The following is a 15,012-nucleotide window of genomic DNA, read 5'->3' on the forward strand; positions in this document are numbered from 1 at the left end:
ACATTAGGGCTATTTAGAATACTACATAATTCATCAGGTAAGGAATAATTGACGACGGGCCGGGTGTGCATTGTTTTTCTAATAATTCAACCGACCGAAGTCAATTATTCCGCTTATACTATGGTTGCCACACCTCAAGACATCGATCAGATGATATATTTCATGGCATTCGTCCGGTATTTCTACTTAAATCGATATTGTGAGTAGGATTATTTCTTCCGCATTTCATCCAACGCCTACATTGCTAATTCCTAAACGTCATTTTAAACCTAGTAATGGAGGCTTGAGCCGTTGTTAACAGATTAATGCAGTTAATACAGTTAATAACTAAGTTATGAGACAACATTTAGCACGATGTATGTTAGTGTGTGTGCAAACTGTGTTATGTATGTGCGGTCTGTGAGGGAGAGAGAGCGGGAGAGATAGAGTATGCTTTCCGTACATAATAAAGCCTAATTTTGTGGCAAAAACATGGACATGATCTGTCGTTTTTATCATATTGTTTACTATATTTATTTGTTTGGCCAGTGTCATTGTGGGTCTTGGTTATTTTGCCGTTGTAAGACCTTTGAAATAACAGAAATCATTTGGCGAAGTGATATGGTCATGTAATGCGGTCAAGATCTGCCTGGAACTACGTTCGCAGTGCGTTTCCCTGAAAAAAATTGCACACCTCAGAACGTTCGGCAGCCAATCAGATTCAAGCATTCAACGGCCCCGTAGTATAATGTTCATTAATCAATCATGATCTGGCGCAAGAAGTTCAAATTTCATTGGACAATATGTGAAGTGGAGCAGTTATGTTCCGTTCTTATTCATAAATCGATTGAAAATTACTTGGACAGACGAGTTTATTTGTGGAGCAATCTGGATCTGCGATTTGTCTCATTTTATAAATCAAATTGCATTGCTTGGAAAACAGATGCTATAAGCTCTGCACAAAACCGTGCAGCGCCAAAAGTCGCAATAATGGTAATCAGTAGGCTATTCAATTCACTTTATGTATGATATACACCGTTTACTATTTGATGAAACTATCATAGTTGTTTAAGCCCAAGTGCCACCTACAGGCCTATTATGTGAAGTGTAGGCTGGCGAAATGGTGACGTGAAAGGACTTTATATACCATTTTTGATAATTATGCAGCATTATGAAAGTGTCTTATGCGCATCAAGCCTGCATTTATTTGATCAAAAATACAAAAAACTGTAGCCTAATATTGTGAATTATTATTACAATTTTGAATAATGATTTTCTATTTTAATATGCATTTATACTATTTTAATAAATTATCATTTATTTCTGTGATTCAAAGCTGAATTTTCAGCATCATTACTCCATTCTTCAGTGCATGGTCCTTCAGAAATCATTCTAATATGCTGATTTATTATCAATGTTGGAAACAGCTGTGCTGCTTAATTTTATTTATTTATTGGAACCTGTGATACTGTTTCGGGGTTTATTGATAAATAAAAAGTTAAAAAGAACAGCATTTATTCAAAATAGAGATGTTCTCTAATAATATCAATCTTTACTATCACTGTTTCTATCAATTAGAAAAATCTTTGCTGAATAAAAACTAATTTCTTAAAAAAAAAAATAATAATTATATATACTGTATATATATATATATATATATATACATACATACATGTACATACCTCAAGCTTTTGAACGTTAGTGTAGGCTATGTTGTTACAAAAGTTACATTTTAAATAAATGCTGTTCTTATTTAACTTTTTATTCATCAAAGAATCCTGAAAAAATTATCACAGGTTTTCAACATTGCTAATAAATCAGCATTGCATAAAATGCATTAAGTAAATAAAGTAAATTAATAAAGTATATTACAATTTTGATCAAATAAATGCAGGCTTGATAACTATAAGTGACTTCTTGCAGAAATATAAAATAGTAATGTATCCAATCTATAATTTTAAATTTTTTCCCCTTTTTTACATTTGAGCCCCTGCCCCTGAGGAACTCTCTGCACGGCCCTGTCAAATATTGTCGAGTAATTTACCTGTTCAGTGGCAAAAGAAGTCTCTATTTAATGAGTTTAATAAGTCAACAAGTTTTCACTCTGTAATAAAACGCTTTTAAAGGCTAAATCTTAGTGAGGCGACTGCTGATAGCACGCTCCTCATTTGAGCATCAGTATTATTTGGTTGTTTGTGCTAGATCTCTTAAACTTGGATAAACGCTAGCTACATATCTGCTATAAATGAAACTCACTTGGAGGTATGCTACACAATCACAGATTATGCAAGTTAATGTCACAATGTAACAAAGAGAGGTAATTTTCTGAAATAAAATTCACACTCTCCAACTTATGAAAGAACTTTATTGAAGAACAAATAGGCTAATACTCAGTTTTGAATAACGTGAACAATTTAAAGTGACAAAACATAGTGTATTTCTTTTAGGACTTTAAGATATTGTAGATATAACCTATAGAAAGTGTATATCTAAATTAGAAGTAAATATTATTAGAAGTGTATTAGAAGTAAATTTTAATAATGAAAATAGTACATAATAGTATATCGCCCCGGTGTACATTTTTCTGATGGTGTGCATTTATTTTAATGCAAAGAAAATAGACCAGGGTCATCATAAATAATCAACTGTGAAACATAACCCAAATGTACCAAATCATCCCAAGGAAATACCCTGAAAATGCTGAATTAATGAGTCCAGAAATTCATAATGAGTGACTTGTGCAGCCTCATTATATAATAAAGTGAAAGGTCACGGCAAAGATACACAAGATGATTTACACTAAATTCAGGAGCGGAGCCAGAAATTGTAAACATCCAGGAATTAGCTCAAATCTAATCCGGGGTCCGGGAGCAGTCTTCTTCGTCTTCTTCTTTTTAACCTTACTGAATGGATCATCTTTTGCCAATTTGTTAAACGTAATCAGTAGATACAATTAGAATAATAACAATCCGTTACCAATCTTATGAAACCAGTAGGCTATAAGCAAAATCCATCTGTGCACCGCAGAAGAGTATAGAGCAAATTTTTTGACAGTAGTCATCAAACAAATTCAGCGTTTTGCAAATAAACACAATCTGCTTTGCCAAGAAAAACTCAACTTCCAAACAAATGCAAAGCGATTTGCAAATACAAAACTCTATTTGAGAGAAAATGCAGAGGTATGGACAAATATATGTATTGTGTGTTACAACTATTAGACTCATTTATGAGGACACTTGGCTTGATTTTCTCACAAATGTGTGCTGGCAGACTTTCTCACAAATACAATTGAGCAACTTCCTTTTCCAAAAACAGCAGATGCCACTGTTGGTCAATTTACGCTAGTCTCTCAAGACGCCTGTTTACCTTTTCAAGGAATACAGCAGACCAACATGAGTTTCTGTCTTACTATATCTAAAATTAACCATTTAGATGTTTTCACAAAGCGACCCTACTAGAATGTCAGTGAAATTCACAATAAGTGCTGTAAAGCTGTTAACATGATTGATTAGTTCAAAAATCAGTAGTGACAATGGCTAAACATTTAACTAGGCAGTCTTTCCCTATAAAAACAGATCCATTTTCTGTACCTCTTATCCTCTGTTGGATCGCAGGATATAGAAGATATAGGCTATATATGTTGATGCAGTTGTTCAACATTCAAAACAATGCAGGGGTATAACAGTATATTATGTCACAATATATTGTAATACTGAAATGCAAATGTATTGTGGATAGCGACAACTGTGTACCAAAAATGAAAGTGGTTTGAATTTTATTTTTACATTAGGTCAAGTAAGATTTATTGTCATTCTGCTATATATGTTGAGACATAGCCTACAGTGGAGAGAAATGTTGCAGGCTACCTCTGCAGTAAAAGTTTAAACAAATATATAAAACTACACATAGACAACCTACTGAAAGGAGTAGGCTAATCTAATTATACAAATAGGCTACTATAATCAAACTAGTTTAAGTTTAGGTGAGCTTTATTGTGATTCAGCTATATAAATGTACCGAAATATAATCTAAACATTAAAATTCCCTTATGAAAATTAACCATGGTTTTGATAAATAAATGCCATGGTATTTGTTGTACAACCGGCATTATAGAAATGGTGACCTGCAAAAAAACATGGTTACCACACATAAGGGATAGGATATCATAGTTTATTATCATATTTATGTTTATATATACTGTAGCATAGTTTATATACACGCCTTGTACAACATTTAAAACTAAAAGTGGCCTGTAAGGAGATATTTCATATTTCAACCAATATTTTACTCTGAATACTGGCAGATTTTAGTCTGACAATAGCCTGTTTGGAAAAATCCATCTAAAAATATGTAGCTTTTTGTATATAGCTGAGCAACATTTTAACTCATGAAGTTAAGAATAAAAGGCTACTGTCAGGAATTATATTAGTGGCTCTTCAAAATGCAAACGTTCATCATCTGAGTCACTCCAAGAAGAGTCCTCGCTGTCCAGAGTGTGTCTTTGCCTGTGTAGCGCGCCATCATATTACACACAGAAAAAGAAAGTAGGCTAAATTCTATGATGAAGCTTGACGTTTTGATGCCATTTTTCGGGGGTATCTACATGTTTACCTGGCTGACCTCAGATCATTAACATTTGAACAGAGTGCTCAGTGTGAGGCGGGATCACATTAGCGATAATGAGGTGAGACAGGAGAAACTGTATCTCTCATTACTTCCATACGGATTACATAATCAGAGTAGACATTTCAAGCTTTCTATACATATATGTATTATGTATGTGAGGCATATATTCACTGAGATTCAGGCTGTTTTATTCATGTGCTTGTGAAGAAAGATCCCGGAGACCGAGACGGCAGAGAGCACACCCTGTTAGTTTTCTTTATTTTACTTTATTTTGTTTTGTTGTTATTATGACTATATACACACAAAAGTAGACCCTTTGCACTTTCAAAAAATGCCATACTCGTATCTGTATTTTTATTTATTTTCGTGGTCATCAAGAAAACGTGACAAAACGCGCCAGCGCAGTCTTCGATCCCAAATATTATTTTCTTGTTACATTGTTAAAATCATTCTGAAATACTGGTAAACCACTGTTTATTAAAATGCTGAATTTAGTATTATATCAGCGTGAACTTTATCCCTTTCCCCAATTCACAGGACAAGAGTTACACCAGAAGAGAAATATTCATCATTTTGCTTAGCTAAAAATACATAATTATTTTAGACACAAATTATTTCACAGTGTTACAACATTTAAAAAGTTTAAGATATTGTAATTGTACTAAATAATGTGATTTGTTTTCAATTTTTTTTATTAATAATTAATGACGTCTTGGGTGATATTACTATATCTGATACTAAATTAAATTGTCTAAGCTTTAATTTTTGGTACACAATATTGTCACTATCCATAATACATTTTGTATACTAGTATTACAATATATTGTGACACGATATATTGTTATACACCTGCATTGTTTTGAATGTCGAACAATTGTATAAACATATGTAGCCTATATATTCTATATCCCGCGATCCAACAGAGGATAAGAGGTACAGAGAATGGATCTGTTTTTATAGGGAAAGACTGTTTTTGGAAAAGGAAGTTACTCAGTTGTATTTGTGAGAAAATCAAGCCAAGTTTCCTCATAAAAAGGCAAATGAGTCTCACAGTTGTAACACACAATACATATATTTGTCCATACCTCTGCATATTCTCTTAAATAGTGTTTTGTATTTGCAAATAACTTTGCGTTTGTTTGAAAGTTGAATTTTTCTTTGCAAAGCAGATTGTGTTTATTTGCAAAACGCTGGATTTGTTTGATGAATATTGTTACAAAATCCGCTCCATAGAAGTGGCACAGAAGCTGAGAGGTGACGTCAGCACATTTACACTGCATTCACAAGTGCTAAATAATGCAATGAGATTGTTTGTAATAGAATATTTATTTATTTAATCCTGTGGTATTGTTTGGTCATTTTAGACCAATAAATAAATAAATAAATAAAATAATGCTTTATATTTTTAAAAATTGCTACTGCATCAAAATTGTACAAAATTCTATGACTTTTATGGCAGTTGCTAAGTGACCACAAACAAATAAATAAATAAATAAAAATTGTGCACTGGATTCAAAAAAGCTAAATGGTTGTTAAAAAAAATAGTGTTAGCGGTCAAAAATGACCGTCATTGGAAATGAATGGGAAATATGCGAAAATGTGAAAATACAGATAATTATTTGAGTGTACAATCTACAAATCATTCACAATGCAAAAAAGGCACAGCAATAAAGGGGTGAAACTCTAAAATGATCAAAAGTGCAAAATAGGCACACTTCACCCACCCCTCCACAGACACACATATGTGCACTACTGTAACATAAAGCATGTTTCTGCAAATGCATGAAATAAAATCAATAATTTAGCCACATTGCAGTAAAAACACAGACAACCAAGAAAGGTGTTACACTCTAAAACATCAGTACAAAACAGAAACACACTCAAACACACACACTCACAGCACATTATTATATACACACAAATAGGTGTGGCTGTAACAATATGTCAAAATTGAGTCAGAAGATTGAAATAAGAGGTAGAAATCAGATCGATTAACTTCTGACTAAGAATTTCTGCTCTTTTTTTAAATATTTAGTTGAATTTCAATGTGTAACAAATGTATTTTTCTGTGTTCAGGTTTGACTGTAGTAGAATTAATGCAAAAATTGACATTTCAAACCAACATTTAAAAAATAAATAAATAATAATAATAAAACCTTTACAGTCAAAACCTGTAAAGCTGTATTTGAGAATATCTCTATATCAGAGGCCTAATTATTTGAGTAAATGTAATTAATCACTGTACTTGAGTTTAAAATATTTTTGGTATCTATCAGAAGTAGTTCTGCACAAAAGAGGGCTTTCAAAGACACTCCGTTGTTTTTTTTCTTTTATGAACTTACACTCATGCCGTCAGACTGTTGCATAAACGCAATATCACACTCATAGACGTGAGATATGGCTGTATATTTGTACGCTGTGATTACCTACGTGATTAGATTACTAGTTACATTTCAGGTGTTCAGTGATTTTGACCATGAACAACACAAGTGTGAACAGGGTGGGGGCTTATTGATTAATTAATTAATTAAATGGAATTAAAGTATGTAAATTAAACTGCCAGTATGTGGCAGCAAGTCATTGTCCTTTCAACATGAGAATAGAAGTGTCAGCAAATAAAAATGCTGCATTACAACAAGATATTTGTACCAAAAGAGATTAAAGTTCAGCAATATATAGAGCAAGAATACATGACATACATTTACAGACAGTTCCAAGGATTGTGTTTCGGGTCAAACAGCTGCAGCTATGATTTGTCAGTGTTCACTACAGTAGCCATTATTTTAGCCCTTCGGTGGACTGAGAAAGTGAAACGGATGATGTTGTCATATACTCTGATTCATCTTCAGCTTTATCAAGCATTTTAAGTGGACATTTTCTGAATTAGACATGATGGAAATGGAAATGGAAGAAAATTGAAATATTAAACAGGATAAGTAATAATGAGTACACTGTAAAAAAAAAATAAAATAAAAAATCTGTTAAATAACAGAAAAAGTACTGGCAGCTCATTACTCACATGATCCATTAATATTATTCATATTTCTGTTAACTTTAAAACACAATGCAATGAAGTGTAAAATTCTAAATACTGGTAAAACACCTGTAAAAAATAAATACGGAAAAAATGTTACAGATTTTTTTGTTAGAGTGTACGGAGGAGGTAAAAGGGAACATATAGACTTTTGTGAATAAAAAATAGCAGGAAATATGGGTTAAGGAAACAAAAGAAAGTTTTATAATGCCCAAAAAACAAGTACGCATAGGAGGAATTGTAATTAACAAAGAAAAAAAAAAAAAAAAAAAAATTGAATCACTCATCTCTGAATTAGACATGGTTTAAATCAGTCGTTACTCACATAAATGGAAACATTAAATAGGACTGTGTGCCTACTGTGATTAAGAAGAGGAAGTTGAGCATGTAATATTACATCGCATGGCATGTGAAGAAACTAAACGATAAATGTGATAGTCAGGACAAGCAAAAATATACAGGATATTATAAGATAACTGGTTTCAGATGGAAGGATTTGAATAAATATTATAATTGGATAATGCCCCCCCCCCTCCTCCTCCTCCCCTTCCTCCTCCTCCTCCTCCTCCTCTCTCTGTCAGTGCTTCACACTCCTGTCCAGTTGGTGGTGGTAATGCACCATTTTAGCTGGTTTGCCAAGCGCCATAAATCCTCAAAGAAGAAGAGTCATTCTGTCAAATAGCTGATGAATACCATGAACCATGCAACGTGTGTCGTGCAACACTGTCGTTCAAAAGATTTTTAATGTTTTTTTAAAAAATGTAATTTATTTCTGTGCTGCAAATCAGTATATTAGAATTATTTCTGAAGGATCGTGACTCTGAAAACTGGAGTAACAGCTAACGGAAATTCTGATTTGCGTCACTGAATTAAATAATATTTCAAAGTATATTAATTATATATATATATAATATCTGACATGGAAAAAAGTGAAAACTCCTCACCTCACGAAACAAATGCACATAATTGACGGATCTTCTTCCGTCTGTTCTGCAAAATGTAAACAAATGTAGCCTATATTTCTGCAAGCGTAAATATTGTGAAAATATCAATATTAATTGTGTCTAGACAAAGGCATTCCTCCTGGAACATGTCGCGCGCCGCTGCGCTAAACTTTCTGTTACAACTCTGAGAGAGAACCGCTTCAGATGCCTCAGCGCGTGCGGAAGGGAACTGAACGAATCATTCAAATTGATTTGTGAACCGATTCACTTGTTTGCAAAGTGGTTTGATCAAGCCTTTGAACAGAATTGACTCAAAAGAATGAATCATTCGCGTATGGGCATCGCTCATTGCCCAGAGAAAACTAGACGGCGCGTTTGGAGTAAATTAAAGCATTTTTAACTTGTATTGCATTAAGATAAAGTAACGAGAGGAGCATCAGTAACGAAGTAAAAGTACCGTTTTTTCACTAAAAATATATTTGAGTGAGAGTAAAAGTACCCATTTTTAAATATACTCTAAAAGTATTAGTTACCCAAAACATTTACTCAAGTAAATGGAACGAAGTAAATGGAGCTCGTACTACCCACCTCTGACCATGAATGGAACCAATTTGTTTAAACACAGATTCATTCAGTAATGAATCACTCCTGCTTGTGGCTTGGAGATGCAAAACAGTTCCGCTGTGATTTCATTTGGAAATGTTCATTACAGAAAGTAAAACAGACATTGTTAGATACACTGTTGTCTCTAAAATATAAGTGACAATAGTAACTGTTTATTGAGCTGTTTTATAAAATCAATATGACATTTGCAGTCGTGCTGATATTCAGGGTAAAATAACACTTTTGTCTGTGTGATATGCTATTGCTTTTCATTTGGTATAAATATAAAACAAAAACTGGAAAATATGGCCCTGTAAATCATCCTTGACAATTTTAGAATGGAACAATAGACACAAACCTAAAAGATTAGGAGCTACAGTTCCTAAAACAGCCCTGTTTATTATTATAGACAGGGTTGTATTAACCTTTGGGCTAGGCGGGGCTGAAGCCCCGGGGCCCGAGCAAGGAGGGGGCCCATGATTGGCTGTGGAGTAGATTGACTGGCCATCTGTAGCGCAGATTGCCAAAGCCCCACCATGCCCCCCTATTAGCGGTGTTTGTGTTGGGTTTATGTCCCAACCAATGTCAAAAACAAACCTACGCCCTTGTATGAGGCTATATGAGATCCTGCATTATATGACGAGATCTTAAAAGGTTAGTTCACCCACTGTCATCATATAAGTTACTTACCCTCAAATTGTTCTAAACCCATATGAATTTCTTTGTTCTCCTCAACATAAAAATGTATTTTGAAGAATGATAATAACCAGTTTCTGGTCCCCATTTTTTTTTTTATATTTAAGTCATCGGGGCCCAGCAACTGTTTGGTTACCAGTTTTGTTCCAAATATATTATTTTGTATTCAACAGCAGAAGCAAACTCAGAAAGGGTTAGAACAACAACATAAATTTCATTTTTGGGTGAACTACTCCTCTAAAGCAGCCTAATATAGCTGCTGTTGTCATTTGTGTCAATAATGCAAATCAAACATCAGAAAGAAAATCACATACTGTCCTTGACTGAATCACTTTTGTCAAATAAATATGGATGAATGTATATTGAATTTATACAGTGAAGACTATTCAGTCTATTAGTACATTTACTTTATATTTTATTATTCATTGCTTTAAGTTTTTCAAGGAGATTGATTTCTTATGATCTTTGTTCTGTTGTAGCCTAATTTGTGACTCTGTACTTGTCTTCAGTAAGCTTATTTTTACTTAGGCTAGTGTTATTTTTTTTTATGATATTGAAATTGGCAACAAAAATAATGAAATTTAAGTGCATCAAGAATTTTCATTTAAGATAAAAATCCTATTTATATATATATATATATATATATATATATATATATATATAAACTTATTATGATGGGGGCCCTGCAGTAAGTCATAGCCCCGGAGCCCAGTGTGGTCTTAATGCGGCCCTGATTATATGATCAATAAATAAAACTTGCTTTAAGTTATGCATAGTATTGTGGAAGCTAGAAATGTAAGCATTTACAGAATTAAATATGAGCTATTTTAACTATTGCTCCCTCAATGCCTTTAGCTTTGATGGGTCTTCAGTCATATCAGACGTGGAAATTTTTGCGGGTGATTTACTGACAACAAAGTAACTTTCAGGGAAACTATAAATTTAATCTTACCATATCCAAAAACTCACTCACTGTGCTGTTATTTAATTGATTAAATGCACCTACTACGTAAAGTCACATTTTTTAATTAAAATATTCATATTATTATTGTTTTTTGTTATCAACTTTTTAAAATGTATTTTCTCACATACATCAACACACAACATCATAACATAACATCCATTCAAAACAAACAAAAACAACACAACAGACATATAATCAATACTTTAAAAGTCTAGTCAAAAAGGAGAGAGAGAGGGATGAAAAAAAAAAAAAAATCATTCCTTTATATAATCGAGTATGTTAAAGAAAAAACCCTTCCAAGCATCAATAGTAGAAGGCTTGGCTCCATTAATTTGTGCTGTTGTACATTCACATGCCACTATTTTCAGGAGGCTATGTATTCAATATGTTTTTGAATGTTAACGTAATTGAAGAAAGACAAAATATGCGGATGCTGATAAACAAAATGTAGTTCTTAATGTCTGAAATGAACAGAGGCCCTGGTTATCATATATATCACCGCACGTGTTTACGCCTAAAGAAGACCAAGAGGGTTGGACAAATGGACGATTTGGTTTAAACTTGTCAGCTTCAATCACTCTCCATGAAACTTTCGATTGAGGATCAACCCAATTATAAAGAGCCTTAAGTTGGAACGACCAATAATACAATTCTAAATTTGGTACAGCCAGTCCTCCTGCGTGTATAGGATGTTGTGTTGTGGTAAGTTTGATTCTGGGGCATTTATCATTTCAGAATGTGAGCGACCATGGTGTAGTTCGTTTATAGTTTAGCTTTTTAGTTCTGGCTCTTGCATTTAGGCTTCAAAATTCATAAAAGTTATATTATTTTGGGATGATTATCTCGATGGACAAAATGTGTATGTTTCATGAAGTATGGATGAACACAGAGCTTATTTTTTTTGCGATAATCCAAAAGCCTATGGAAAAATCCTATTGACTTTTGTCGAGGGAACCACTGTGATGCTAACAGCCAATCTGCCTACGAAGTGATGTCACAGATGCAAATTAGTATAAGGATATGTTCGAATTTGGATAATGTGTTCTTCTGGAATTCCAAATAAATTAATATATGTAGAAAAAAATCTTCTCCCTTCTACCACGCACTCTCAACAAATGCAGCCATTTCAAGCGCAAAATAGTTTAAGGGCCAGATTTACTAACAGCTTGCACCAGCGCAAACCATCTTTTGACGTTAAAATAGTACTGTCAGGATTTACTAAAGATGTGCAAAAAACAGTAATTTGACGAGCGCAAATCGTAGTAAATTGCATTGCGTGATTCTGGGGCTGTCCCCCGTCTCCCTTGGTAGAAATCACGGTACGGGGGGTTGTTCCCCCTCCGTATACGCCTTTTCAGCGCTAATTCTTCACTGCGTGTCTTTAGTAAATCCTGACAGTACTAACACCAAACTAGAAAGTCTTAGCCAGAGTGGGCTCAGAGTACTGTTAAAAATGCAGTTTTCCTATTAGATATGAACACAGATTATACCCTATGACAACGTAATTTGAAGAAAAAGTTCAGAAAAAGAAAAAGACCCGCGGCGATCCCACTGCACAGACGGTGGGCTGAGGGTGAGCTGAGGGGCTGCCATGAGACAGCGATGCAGGAGCTGAAGAGGCAGAGATGACAGGAGGAGGCAGGAGAGGGAGGGTGGGTGGGAGTTTGTGAGCACCAGGGTTTTCAGAGACAGTTTGGGCTCTGGGTCGAGCAGCATTCTGGATCGGGGCCGGACGTTCTCTAGACACTGGATGATCACCTCCCTCCAGTTCAGTCCCATGGTGTCTGGGAGGTCAACAGTTTGCCCCAATCTTGATCTCATCATCCAAGGTGGTGGTGATGGTGAGAAGGCTGAAGTCCCTCGCAAAACTTGCAAGATCCTGGCTCCTCCGAGCCACAGCTGTGAATCTCGCGGCCAGCTCCGTAACAAAAAACAGAAACATTCAAAAACAAAAAACAAAATGCGGGGTAATATACCGTGCACTTTCACTTCTTTGTCGGGTATTCTGTCACAGTACATGGTCTATCAACACACACGACGAATAAGATATAGTTAAACAGTCTTTAATCCACACAGAGGGTAAAACAAGGCAGGCACGTAGGGGCAACATTCACAATACCGGACAAATACAGAATGAACGGACTTGAACTTAAGTAGGTGGGCAAATAAAGCTAATTAATAAAACACAGGAGAACAGAATGACACAATCAGTCACAAAGGAAAACTAGGTCACAGGCACATGAGGGAGTCTGACAGATAGACAGGAAGTTCTGTGAGAATTTTCTTTATTTCCAGTTTAATGATTATTTATTTTTTTCACATTGGCCTTTAAACATCACAATCTGAGTTTATAGGCTATTTGTCATACATTAAAAAAAAAAAAAAAATTACTTGGTTGATTACAGTCTGCAATTGAACTTCTTGCTACACTTACACATAAGCTATTAAATTGTTAAAGTGTGTATAGTAGAACATTTCCTTTCTGCTTTCTATTGAGACAAACCAAATGTTAGCACAAGAGGGCGCTCTGAAACTGTTTTATTTGTCCAGAACTAATTGAAAGGGAACACACCAGAACAGACTTCATTACAAACACAGAACAAACTCAAAAAACTGTGAATCTTGCCTTCTGCCATTGCAACACTGTAGTTTCTGTGACAAAACGTGTGTCACACAAACACAATAATCATACTATAGGACATAGAGATACTGTGCAAATGTTATGCTTCACAGAAACACGCATGTATTCCTATCATCTGCTTTAGTGCTGTTCATGGAGCCCATTCAACAGTGCATATTTATATAAATGTCTCCCTAATTAAACAACCTAACTCAAGTCTATTATTATTGAATAGCACTTTTCACAATACACATTGTTTCAAAGCAGAAAGTTAAGATGGCAATACCTTAATGCCTAATTGCCCACATTCAACAATTTAGAGCTGCACAATAGGATAGTTTACATATGGTGACAATATGAATTACTAAGCAGCTGAGATGTATATTGCTTTATCTGTGTACTTTATGCATGCTGATATTTGCTGGTTATTTATAGCAGCTAAAGTAATTAACTCATTACGTGATATAGAAATCTGTGACATGGAAGGTTTGAAAAGTACAAAATCTGTAAGGTTTTGATCAGTGCATAACAGTTTGGTGTAGTGACAAGTCTAATTATTATTTGATGATCACTTCTGTGAGGTTCATTTAGTATTATACAGACAGATATATTCAGCCTATTCAGAAGCAGCAGTTTATCCTATGGTTGAAACACTCATGTCTCATGGCGATTTCTGTTTTAACTTTTGACCTAAAGCCTTTTAGTTTTTGTTCATCACTTGTCAACGAACCACCCAATAGGCAAGGTGCAGTATTTGTATGAGGCAGAGGCGTCCTGTCAGGAAGAGGAACACTAACACCATGCAGCATGTGCACCACGGGTAAGTTAACTCTTCTTATTTTTAACATACAAATTAAAAAATCAATAAAATAGCTGTATGAAGGTGTCTAAAAGGATAAGCGTTGTAATTTTTTCTCTACAAAGAGCACTTTTAAACATTACTCTAAAAACATCTGAACAAATCGGTATTCTAAACCAAAACATCAACTATCCATGAAAGGACAAAACAAACAAACAAACAAAAAACACTTCACTAAAAAAAGCATATGCTTTATCAAAGCCAAACTTCTACAAAACCTTTGCAAATAGGAATTATTTTACTGGTTAACCTAGGCTACCGTATGTAATGCAAACACATTAAAATGCTGTAAAGCCATTTTTTAAATGTTTATTTGTAGTGGGTAGTATTGTGATGCTGAAAGTAAGCTACTGTTAAAAAACTAAATAATTTGTGTACAACAGTGTAAAACAGAATAGTTTGTTTAAAACAAGGAATATTGCATACTGTAAAACTACAACAAAAAGCTGGCACAAAAAAAAAAAAACTAAACAAAAAAACAAACATACTATGTGTTGTTAGCCCAATTCTGAAAAAAAAAAAAACATATGTAAGTCTACCTTTTGGGCTAGACATCTATTTTCAGTAGGCTTTATATTTATGAAAACATTTTCAAGCATTTGACCCTTGTAAGGCAATTTAGCAGCCTTTCATTAAGAAGATTACTCAGAGTTTAATGTTCTGCATTTATTTTATTGAATATCTTAT

This window comes from Onychostoma macrolepis, chromosome 23 (genome assembly GCF_012432095.1).
Source record: "Onychostoma macrolepis isolate SWU-2019 chromosome 23, ASM1243209v1, whole genome shotgun sequence".
In the NCBI taxonomy this organism is placed as follows: domain Eukaryota; kingdom Metazoa; phylum Chordata; class Actinopteri; order Cypriniformes; family Cyprinidae; genus Onychostoma; species Onychostoma macrolepis.